This window comes from Panthera tigris, chromosome D3, assembly GCF_018350195.1.
Source record: "Panthera tigris isolate Pti1 chromosome D3, P.tigris_Pti1_mat1.1, whole genome shotgun sequence".
In the NCBI taxonomy this organism is placed as follows: domain Eukaryota; kingdom Metazoa; phylum Chordata; class Mammalia; order Carnivora; family Felidae; genus Panthera; species Panthera tigris.
In genome coordinates, this window is record NC_056671.1 from 58,764,785 (window position 1) to 58,776,916 (window position 12,132).

Consider the following 12,132-nt stretch of genomic DNA (forward strand, 5'->3'; position numbering starts at 1 on the left):
TAGGATCATAAAGTTTGAGTGTCGGGAGGGAATAGTGCATGCTGCCCGCTCCAAACTTCTTTCTGGGACTGGAACATCTTTCATTCACTATGGCCAATACAAGTAGGTTTGCTGGACTCATGGGTTAGAGAGCTGCTGACTCAGCTGCCTTGAGTACTTGACAGGTATGACCTCTCTCCCTGAAGACACAGTCATTCATTCTTTCATTCATTCAGTCAGTCAGTCCAAATTTATTCCTATCACTGGTAGGTTTCAGGAAATCTGGCTACAGATCCTTTGCAGTTTCTTCCACCGAGTGGTGAAGTCTCTTTCCCCTGACAGAACAAGGAGGGCGAGAGACATGTGGAGAGAGACCCTAACTATCCCAGTCGTCTCTACCCTATCTGAGCCCAGGCGTGTGTGCAAATGCAGCTGACACCACATGGAGAGAAATGGACTCAGCTGAGCCCAGGCACAAGTGCTAACCCAGAGGGTCTTTTGCAAAAAAAAAAAATGGGCTCAAAATAAACATTTAAATGAATACTTTTTGAGATAGTGTATTATGCAACACCAGCTAACTGATTTGCACCAAAGGATAAATTTAGGAAGACCTGAAGTGGAAGGGATACACAGAAATCCCTTCTGCTGAGTCTCTTCGGGCTGTGAGAGGCTCACCAAAAAAGTTTAAGGAAATGATAACTATCTGAAAACTGTCCTAAGAAATGATCTATGAACATCAGGAATTCAATCATAGCATTCAGGCAGAACTTCAGATAAATGTTGATTGCACTTAGAAAACATCCATCCAAATGATTGCATTGTACCAGGGAAATAATGGTATGTATGGCATCTATAAAGGTACCCATCAGAAGCTAAGGAAATGTAGTGTTCTCCATCCCTGGAAGGATGAGATGGGGAATGTGTTTCGGCATCTCTGGAGTGATAGGTATGTGTCTGTAGCAGACGGGATACATCTGGCTATGAACTTGGTTATGTGCCGAGGTCACCCCCTTTCTCTCCTTTCTGTTTTCCCTTTCATCAGACAATTCTTGGATTATGATTTGGCTTCTGGTATATACTAGTCCACAGGAGAGAACATGCTTATCCGTAAACACTGACATCCCATCTACTTAATAGTTATATTTCTCATTGTAAATTAATGAATTGGGCTTCTGTGTTTATAGATTGTCTCTGTAAGCTTGATTAATGCATTTGTTGTGCTATGAGTCTGATTTCAAGTCTGTAAGCCTAGGGTGCAGAGAATGGTAAATTCATCAAACACATGCTCTTTTTTCTTGAGTTCCAATCAAGTTCCTCTACCAGCAATACTTGACCTCATTTGCACCTTTTCTTCAAACTGCAGCAGAGCCCAGGTCTCCTGATGCCCAGACCAATGCTCTTTTTCCTTCCCCATGTGGTTAATTATAACACTAACTACTGTTTCTTGAGGGCTTACTAGGTTCTAGGCATTGCTCTTAGGACTTTTCATGGATTACTTCATCCAAACCTCAGAATGACTGCAGGGGTAATATATTGTAATTTTACAGATGTGGAAACTGAAAGCCAGAGAGTTTAGTAACTTTCATATTGGTAGTAATAATAGAGCTGAGATTCAGACCTAGGAAGTATGATTTAGAATGCTTACCCATGACCACCAAGCTACATTGCTTATCCAACTAGAGATGATGTTATCTTTTTTTCATACCCCTTCTCTTTAAGAAGAAATCCAGAATGTCTCCATCCATGAGATTAAGTCCAAAGCCCTCTATATGGTTTTAAAGGCACTCTTTAATATGATCTAGACCTATTGATAGAACATTAACTCCTATATCTCATTTAACTTTAACAATTATTTGAAGTGACTTGTATGCCAAACATCAAGCTCCATGCTGATAGAGAAAAAAAAAGATGAAGAAAAGAATTTATAACCTAAATAGGCAGATGAAACACAAACCTGTGAAAATATAACTAACAAAACAAGGCAGAAAGTAAGTGATACTGTGAACATTTATAGCAAAAGAAACTTACTTCTGAACTTGGGAACACTGTTGACTTAGAGAAGAGTCGGGGTATAAGGTCACCTCAATAAGGACTGTGCTCAACTCAGAGGAAGAAGAAAACAATTCATTACAGATAAGAAGAACAGTATAAGCAAAGACAAGATCTTAAAAGAGCCATGGTCATTATGGGAACAAAAATGCACAAGTGTGATAAGAGCAAGAACTATGATTGCAATTAATGTAAAAAAAAATAGATCACAGCTGGGTTGTGGACAGGTTAAGAGATTTAGACATGAGGTGAAGGTCTGATCTGAGAAATTATATATTGTGATTTTAGTACATTCACAGTGAGTTGATGGTTGAAGCCTTGAGAGTTGGAGGGATCCTCATTATAGACTTCACAAAGGGATTGGTGGGTAAGAGGACTGTTCTTCAGCTCCCTGTTCCTACCTGATAACCTGGCAACACTGAGGGAGAATAGTGAGATGCTATGGGCACTAACTAACTTGGTTTTCTAAGGTACATTCTGGGTCTTAACATTGACTTGAAATGCTCCTCAGTTGATGATTCCCAGGGTCACCTTTGTTTGTGACAGGTCTAGCATATATCCCTTTTAAATGTTTGTAAAGCTCAACAAGATATTAAAGGCTTTGAAAATTTCTGCTGCATAAAAACATGTTTAGCTCTATTTAGTATAGTTTTCCAAGGTTATTGTTATGGAATTTCTCTTGATTCTTGTAACCACTATTATTATCACATATGTTAGTGTACCCTTCTGTTGAAGCTTTGGGAATCTTCCATTTAATTGGTGTCCTTCATTAAATAAATGCTATACTATAAATTATCTCTTCTAGGATAGTAAACAGAGCACACAACTAGCAATGAGGAAGCTGAGCTCTGTTACCCAATACTGTGACTGACCTGTAATGTGACTTTGTATGAATAATGGAGTTAGATCAACATTTCCTTAAAGGCTGGGTGGGGCTTATGACTTCTGATCTTCTATGAGCACCACAGGATTTAACTAACATACTGATAGTTTTATATGTACAAGAATAGGTATGGGTTTCATAACTAAACATTCAATCTGAATCCTGAAACAAGTCAAGAGTGTGTTACGGTTATGAACAGATAATATATCAGTACCATTTTCTTTGTACTCAAGTAACCTAGCTTGGGTTCTGCCTTAGCCCCTAATCTTGAGTGATCTAAGAAAAGAAGAATGAACCTTAACAATAAGAAGACATATTCCTATCACCAGTTGCCCCAAAAATGGTTTGTGCAAAGGTCCTGAATTGAACACCTGGGAAACAGTGAGGCCTCAGGGATTAACTCTGTATTGACTGGGGCAAGTCAGGCCTGTTCTGTTTGCTGCAGCTACATGACATTTGGAAAGCAGATTTTAGACTATACCAGGGCCAAAGTTGTCTCTGGATCTAACACTGTATGACTACAGTACACAAAAGCATTGCTTTACTCTCATGGCCTTGAAGGAGGGAACTTTAGGGAGTGATGGAGAGTTTGGAATCCCACTTCATTCTGAAGAGACTTTGAGTATTTCTGATCTTACCTCCTTCCTCACATGTGTAAACTTTCATTACAGGAAAGGGTCCACATTTAGCTGTGAGTATAAGACCAGAAACTTAGAGACTTTTATGATTAATATCCTGGTAAGTCTCCAAAGCCCATCTCCAGTGATTTGAGCACCTGTATGCCTTCTCTGGGCCATTTATCCACTCTGCTTTTGGTACCTGTGTGCCACCTTTGAATTCACCTCCTAACTAAAGAGGATCTGCCATGTTAATTCCTGAGCTCCAGAAATCAGGGAATACCATGCCTTGCCTGCTCTAAATCCCCAAAGAGGCAACTCCCTTCCAGAGTTCCAAGTAAACATAAAAGCTGGTTTTGGCAGCTCAGATGTAGTGACTTCAACTTATCTTTCAGTTTTTGTCTAGATGAATTACCAACTGGCTAATGGTTGGGGAGGTGGGAAGACAGGAAGGTAGGAATGTAACATGCAAAGAGAATAGCTTCATGAATAACAGTCTTTAGAGGAGAGTCTGCTTTAAAATATGTGCCAAGTTAGGAGGTATAGCAAATCCTTTATTCTTTTTTTAAAGGTTATTTATTTATTTTGAGAGAGAGAAAGTGGGGGAAGGGCAGAGAGAGAGGGAGAGATCATATCTCAAGCAGGCTCTGCACTGTCAGCTCAAAGCCTGCCTCAGGGCTTGAACCCATGAACCGTGAGATCATGACCGAAGCTGAAGTCAGACGCTTAACTGACAGAGCCACCCAGGCACCCCTCCTTTATTCTTTATTATTGCTTCACTAGGACTGAGAAATCTCATGCAGTTGGCAGTGAGATAGTCAACCAACCCCAGGAACGCCAATATGTCAAAAGGAAACCTTTTCCCTTCAGCAAATAAAATATTAAGAGGGCTCAACGAAAGCCAGTGGGAAGTGGCCTGGAGAAGGAGATGAAAAATTAATTTTAATGCATGGGAGACTAAGTAATTCACTTATTTCACAACCTCAATCAATTTTAATATTTTAGTATTTAATGTGAATGTGGTGCCTCTCCAATAATATTTTAAAAGTTGTTTCTCCCTTTTTGGCTTTTGTTCTACTAATACTTTCTATTTTCTTAGCCATTTTTCTTTGTGTCTTGGTAGGGAGGTTCCAGTGGATTTGACACTACTCAAGGAAGGAATCTACCCTGTCCTCTCTTCACAAGTTTAGAAAGTTATAAAATTACTAAATAGGGAGCAAAGGCAGTGGGGAAGACCCCAAAGACCAGCTTTTAGGCAGGCTGATTTTTGGAGAGGCCGCTGAACCCCAAGAGCCTCTCAAGTCTTCCAGGATAGGCCATTGTGTGGAGAGCAAAATGGAGTCATTTAAGTCATTAGTTGCTCAGATATCAGCCCAAGAGGGGAAGCTGTCTGCCTTTCTCCACAATTTAGACACTTATCTTACAAATTCACCAAGCTCCGTGATTTCTGAACAATGCCAGCTGTTAGGGAGCCATTTCCCTGGCATTTTCCCCATAATTTGATTTGAAAGGAAAAGATTAAACTCAGTCCGACCCAGAACTGTCAGCCCAATGCCCTCAAAGAATTTGACAGGAAAAGAAAAAAAAAACAACTTGCAGACTCTTAGATGAAGAAATCACCTGTAGTTGTGCATTAAGGAAGACAGTAAGGCACATTCCATAGGCCATACAATGAATGTGGATAGGACCAACCATGGAGATTTCTCCTCCTAGAAAGATGGATTAAAGCAAAGGCTAAACTCACTGTCCTTCTTAATGACCAGGTTTTGGGTAATGTTAATTTTAGGAAGAAAGTTTAGATTGCATTTAAATGGTGATCAGCTGGTATGAGTATGCTAGCATTTTAAAGATAGTTATAACAACGAAGTTTTCCCAGTTGTGGTGATGGCTTTTCCAATTCAGTAATAAGGATTCTATTTATTCTGCCAGATATGAGTAAGTATGAATATCAGAATGTTTACAGTGTATTGAATGCTTATTTTATCTAACTTGCCCCTCACAAGAATGATTTAGATGATAATCTTACCTTTGCTTCTCTGTTAAGATCATTGATTCCTAGAGAGGTTGGCTTGTTCAAAGTGAAGTAGCTAATAAATGCTATAGCTGAGTTTTGGTCCAACATCAAATCCTGGAGACTTAGTCGATCTATTATGCATTGTCCCTGTAAAAGGCAGCGGAGAAATGTTATAAAAATGTAATCTACTAGTGTGGTTTTTCACTTTTACTATTGTTAATATATTTTTTCAAGATATAAGCCCTTTTGGGGAGCCTGGGTGGCTCAGTCGGTTAAGTGGCCAACTCTTGATATGGGCTCAGGTCATGATCTCAAGGTTCATGAGACAGTCTTGCATCAAGCTCTACACTGACAGTGCGGAGCCTGCTTGGGATTTTCTCTCTCCCTTTCTCTCTGCCCCTCCCCCGCTCTTGGGGGTATACACACACACTCTCTCTCTCAAAATAAATAATAAGCTTAAAAAAATAATAAGCACTTTAAAATATCCCTCTTGAACTTGGTTCCATTGCCCTGCTGCCCTGGGCTTTCTCTCAGTTTATCATAGGACACTTTAGGGAGACCACCTTTGCCTCTGTTAATACCACCCTCGTAACGTAGGAGCAACTCAAATATTTCTAATTTCTTTTGATAAATAAGTCAGTGTTTAACATCAAAAAAATTATATATTCCATAACATAACACATTTATTTCAGCCTAAAAATAATCCAGTTTCCCCTATTTCACAGCTGAAGAGCTAGACCTAGACACAAACTTCCCAATCACAAAGCTCATCTGTGGCCAAGCCAGAGGAGGACCCTGGACTCCTGTATCCCCGTATCGTGATTGTCCCAGTGTTCCATTCCAAACTAATGAGTAATGAGACCCATAGATATAAATGTACATGTTTATACGTATTTATGTATATATGTAAATTTTACCTCATACATTAGCACTTTTACTTTCCTCCCAACTTCACCCCTTTTTTATGCAATATTTCATATGTCTTCCATGTTTTTGACAATTAAGACTTCAAGTTTCCCTGTTCCTTCATTCACATCTGTGCATAGGACAGTTCTGACAAAACATTAAGTCTTCATTAATTATTTAATGATTGAGTAATCCTCTTTGAGATGAATTTGCATGCATTTATGATTTAAAATTCTTCAATATGTCATTTTTATTATTTCCTATCTATTTTTTTATTGGTAGACTTCCATCAAACTCAGAGGTCATCTTGTGCTGAGACACTGAAAGCCATATTCCAAAAGCAACTAGGACACCATAGAATTTGGTTCTGTTAATAGCTCATTTGACATTGCTGAAAGTTACTCAATCTAAATTTCCATTCCCATATGCCAACATGCCTCCCAATGATCAAAAGTAATGAAAGTGCAGTAAATAACAGAACTGCTTGACTTAAAACCCAAGGGGGTGCCTCTGTATTCATTCTGAGTCCTTGAACTTGGTGTGAGGGAGTGGAGACTTGGTGGGAAAAGGACAGACCCACAGAAATTGGTCAATCAAGAAAGTATGATATGAAAAGGAAGGATATTAGAGAGACTCCTGACTTTAATAGGGGTCTGCATTTACTTGGGTTCCTAAGTAATTTATTTATTAAGCGATGTATAAAGATAGAATGTTGTCTTTCAGAATTCCCAGAGATTAAAGAGCAGGTAAACCAAGTGCAAATCATTCCACCGGAGGGGAAATGTGTGTGTGTGTGTGTGTGTGTGTGTGTGTGTGTGTGTGTGTGTGTGACGGGGTGGGGGAGGGAGAGATTGGGTGTTTCACATGAATAACATTCTTTCTTGATTCATTTAACTGCTTTGTACTTGGAAGGACATAGGATGGCTTATAGAGATTCATAGACTATAACAACATAAGACATTAGAAATGGATAAGAAAGAAGAATAAACAAGAGAAGAAATTTAAAATGAAGCTGAGAATGAAGTATGTATAAAATGCATATCATACAAAATAGCCTACATTTAATCTAGGTAGGTCAACAGAACTCTAGTGTCAAGGTGTTCTGACATTTACTCCCTCTGTGACTTTAGACGTGTTTGTTTCTTCTTGTTTAGACAATCTGGACAAGATTTTGTATGTGCTATATTTTCAAACACTTAGAAAATGTTGTTCCTTCCCTGTAGGATCTAGCAGTCTAGATGAGCAAATGAGATTTACTCAATGGAAACAATTAAAATTTAGTCTTCTAAATAGATCCTCACACATGTTCCATCTCATTCCAACCTCAGTCTTTTCCTCTTTGCTTCTGGTTTAGCCAACTGCTGTCTGTACTCCCTTCCACATAATTTTGTTGAAGGTTACTAGCAATAACAAGAAAGTTCTGATTTGTCACTCCTTACTCAAGGCATTCCTTCAGATGAATAAAAGGTTCTGAGTATTCCCATCCCAAAGATGGGAGGGCATCTTTACCACTTTTGGCAGTAACCATCTGTTGTTGTGTTCCATTTTCTGTTATTTTTCTTTTGACCAAAGTCTTGTCCTGTCCCAGTTTTTTTTCCCTCCCAGATCCTCTTTACATCTACATCATCCAGTGCCCTCGGCAATGTGTCCCTATATTACAGTCTTTGTCATTTCTATCACTCTGAATGGCTGCATGTACTCTCACCCCTTGGAGTTTTACTCTCATTTAACTTTGACACATATCTTCATTATCTCCCTGAGAGGAACTCCAGGGGCCTAGATGAACTGCTGAAAGTGCCTCAAACAGTTTCCCAGAGGTGGTAACAATTGGGTGATGCAAATTTTACAGAAGAGAGAATTGCTAGATCTTGAAGGAACACAGCTGTGAGGCACTCTTGATACTCCGTTGAGAAGGAAGCCAGTGCTGGGATGGACCGCGGCTGGGAGAAGTTAAGTCTACTCTAGGGTCCCAAGTGGGAACAGAATGGCATCTTGAAGGCCATTGCTCAAAAGTGAGTAATTCTACCTGACCAAATATGAAGTTTGAGTCGAGGGGTACTCTATCCAAGAGGACAAAGCTATAGAAATTTCCTGGAAGGAGTTGGGTTTCAGTTCTTACACAAGATATTGATGGTACAATGATGAATATGACATAGATCAAGTCTCATGGGGTTCTCAGAGGGTTATGATCAGTCTTTACATAAATAGCTATCTGCAAGAATCCTGTTTTTTTTAAACCTTTTGGAAAAGAATGCACAAAAGTACAGTTGTGTTCTATTGCCAAGAAAGGTCTGATTTAAATATTTTAGATAATAAATTTGCAATTTTTTAAATGTATGTTTTACCTTTTTAAGAAGGGTTACTGAAAATAATTCAAATTTTTATTGATTTGTTGGTCATTATAACAATGTACTTAATGTAATGTTACATTTTTAACCGTGGTATTATTGGGAATTTTTAATGTAAGTAGGACTATCCAAATCTACTATAAATGACTCCAAATTATAGTGATTCTTGCCTTGTTACAAACTATTTTTTATTGTTTTACTGTCATATATATATACATATATCATAATAATGTCACATAGATCTTTATGTGTGTATGAGTATATATAATATATAGTGACATATACACACTTTAAGTACTTTTTTTCAGTTTGAAAAAATAGATGTGTCCCCGATTTGAGAGTCTTTAAATCTTCAAAGGTCGATGATTTTAGTTTTATAATTTTCATAAGTTTACATAGTGAAAATAAGATATTAGAAGTTCAGGCCATTCAATTACCTAGAGGGAGGGTTGGGTGTTCACAGAGAAGCTGCTATCACCCACAATTTCACTGTCAATGTCAAGTCCAAATGCAGAGTCTCCTCCTAGACTTGAAAATAGGTATAGCTAGGGAAGAAGTCCACTTTCCTGAATCTGAAAATGATGCTGATTATGAATTTAACAGCATGCCAGGTAATCCCATACTATGGCTTGGTGACAGTTCTTTTCCTGAGACTATTGAATCATGTGCCCTTGGGCCATCCCACTTAACAACTCCTTGAGCACTGGTTGACACTGGGGTATTGGATAAAAACAGATGTCTGGGTATCTCAATCTTATGTTTGTCTTGGGATCAAAAATTAAGAATTAGAGACCTCCTGAGAGATAAATCACACAACTAAGAAGAATGTTTGGTGTTGTTGTTTTGTTTGTACTGAAACTGAGATGCAAATTAGAAGACCAACACCAGAAAGATGTCTGAAGTCAGCAGTGGAGCAGGAGCAGATAAACATCATACACAATAGCAGTGGCAAGATTAGAACCAGAGTGATGCCAAGGATAAATACTGGCTGTCTAGAAAGGGGATGCCAAGAACTAAGTGGAAATGTACCAAAATCAGCATTAGGAAATAGGAGGCTAAATCAGAAAGCTAGAGGGAATATGAGACTCAAGAAGTTAAGAGGAAGCTATCACGTACGATTTCCTTGGAGCCTGACTAGTGGGCAACGGTCTTACTTGTCCCTTGTCCATTCATGCCATAGGCCTCCTTGAGCCTGGTTCAAATAGAGTTCCACATGGAATTTTTCAAACATTGGTAGATAGCAGGCTTTCCTGGAAGCCTTGTTAAACACATAAATGGCTTTGTCCGAAACCTGATCTAGTGGTTAGGGGAGAAAAATCTACTGGTGTAGAGCCTTTTTGTTTAAAGGGCCAATAGTAAATATTTTAGGCTCTGTGGGCCATATGGTCTTTGTCATAATTACTCATCTCTGCTGTTCTAGCTTGAGAACAGCCATACACAATATGTAAATAAATGAATGTGGCTGTGTCCCAATATCTTTTCTTTTTCTTTCTTTTTTTTACAAAACAGGTGGCATGACAGATTTGGCTTGTGGACTGTGATTTTCCTGACCCCTGGTTTAGAGCAATGTTATTCCTTCCCCCAACGTAGTGGCCTAATGCATCTTGAAAAGAAAATTAGCAAAACATAGGCCTCCAAAATAGAAAGCCAGATGTTTCTTTTAATCACCTACAGTTTTGCAGATGTTATTGCTGGTGTTCAACATCTCTGTGTATCAAGGTTGCTGAGATATGGATGTAGAAAACACTGGCAACAAATATGGCTTCTTTTGGAAGCTACAAGAAAGGGATCTCATTTCCCCAAGTAATTTACTCACTTTCCTGCTCTCATGTGAGAAATTCCACCTTTAGTAGATCAATTCAATTCACAGCATTGATATTTCCTGATGCTGTATGCAAATAAAAGAAGAGAATAATTGTTCCTACCCTCAAGGGGCAAAAAAAGCAAATTTCCTTTTGACAACATAAATACTCCTGAGAAGGTAAGCAGTACTTACCTACAGGAAAAGTGGTTTGAAGCCAGAACTATGGAGATTATTTTGAGCTAGCATCAAGTATTAACAGCTAAGTGTAAATGTTTATAAAATTCTTTCTCTGTGTGTGTGTGTGTGTGTGTGTGTATTATAAGATGTAGTTGAGAAGGCAGTGGTGGGATGTATTAAAGAAATGGGCAGCACTGGAATGAGACATTTCCAAAGACATCTTAGTCAAAACCCAGCTCCTCCATTAAGGAATCAGCTCATTTTTCACCTCCCAGTGGGTATAATCAGTTTCTTGATTAGCATTTGCAGTCATAAGGATTGCAAGTTGCTTCTACATGACTCTCAGGGACTCACCAAGATCCGTTCAGAAAGAACTAGCACCCCACAGCCACTTGCCATGTGGACCCTGGACTCCTGTGAATGTGCCACAGTCAAACGTAGAAAAGTGACAAAGCTGATACTTGCTTTGGAGAACTCTTTCCTGTGACTTTCCCTCTATGCCTCTCTTGAGCTTTCTTCATTTTGTGTCGTCTGCACAATAGCCGTAGGACTTCCCAGAATTCCCAGCCTTTTCTTGAGTCCCTTATTTTTCACCAAAACTTAAACTCAGTTTGTCTGTCATAGGATATTGTGTCCTAAGATGGTACTTGACTTCTGGGAACAGCTAATTTGATAACCCAATTGAAGATAATAACTTTTCAAGTTATTTGCATTTTTTCAGTTAAGATATTTGCATTTTATTGGGGGTTTATACCCTTTCCTCATAAGGATTTACTAATTGGAAATTTCATTAGGGGATGGTCTCAAACACCTCTGCTGGAAAGGTTTTGAATCAGAATGCTATAGTTAATTGAATGCCAGGAGACCAGCATTTTTGTTATGTCTCAAATTACTAGATTAGTTAGAAAACTATGTTCCCATTATGCATCTCAGTTTTCTCATTCTCTAAAATTATAGTTTGGAATTACATGATTACTGCTTAAAACACCAGGATAAGCTAATTTACACTAAAGTATTAATGACTGACAGTAGTTTAATTAGTTAGTTATCCAGGTACAGCAGAAATTTTGAAGGCTTTTTGACTCCAAAGTGTCTGCAGTATTCTCATTTTGGACACTGTTAACACTGTAGAGAGTTTTCCAGTTTCCTTCAAATCATACCAGTAGGCTACAGTTGCAATTGCAACAGGCAGAAAAATGGCCAGAAAGTTGTTTTTTGTTAAGGATAGATGCTTGCTATGATTTCTGTGAAGATTTGGAGTAGAAAAGGATCTTGAACCAACATAGAATAATCAAGCATGTGTCTTTTTAAATTTTACCTCTAGTATCAGAAGCACTGTAAATCTTCCATATTTA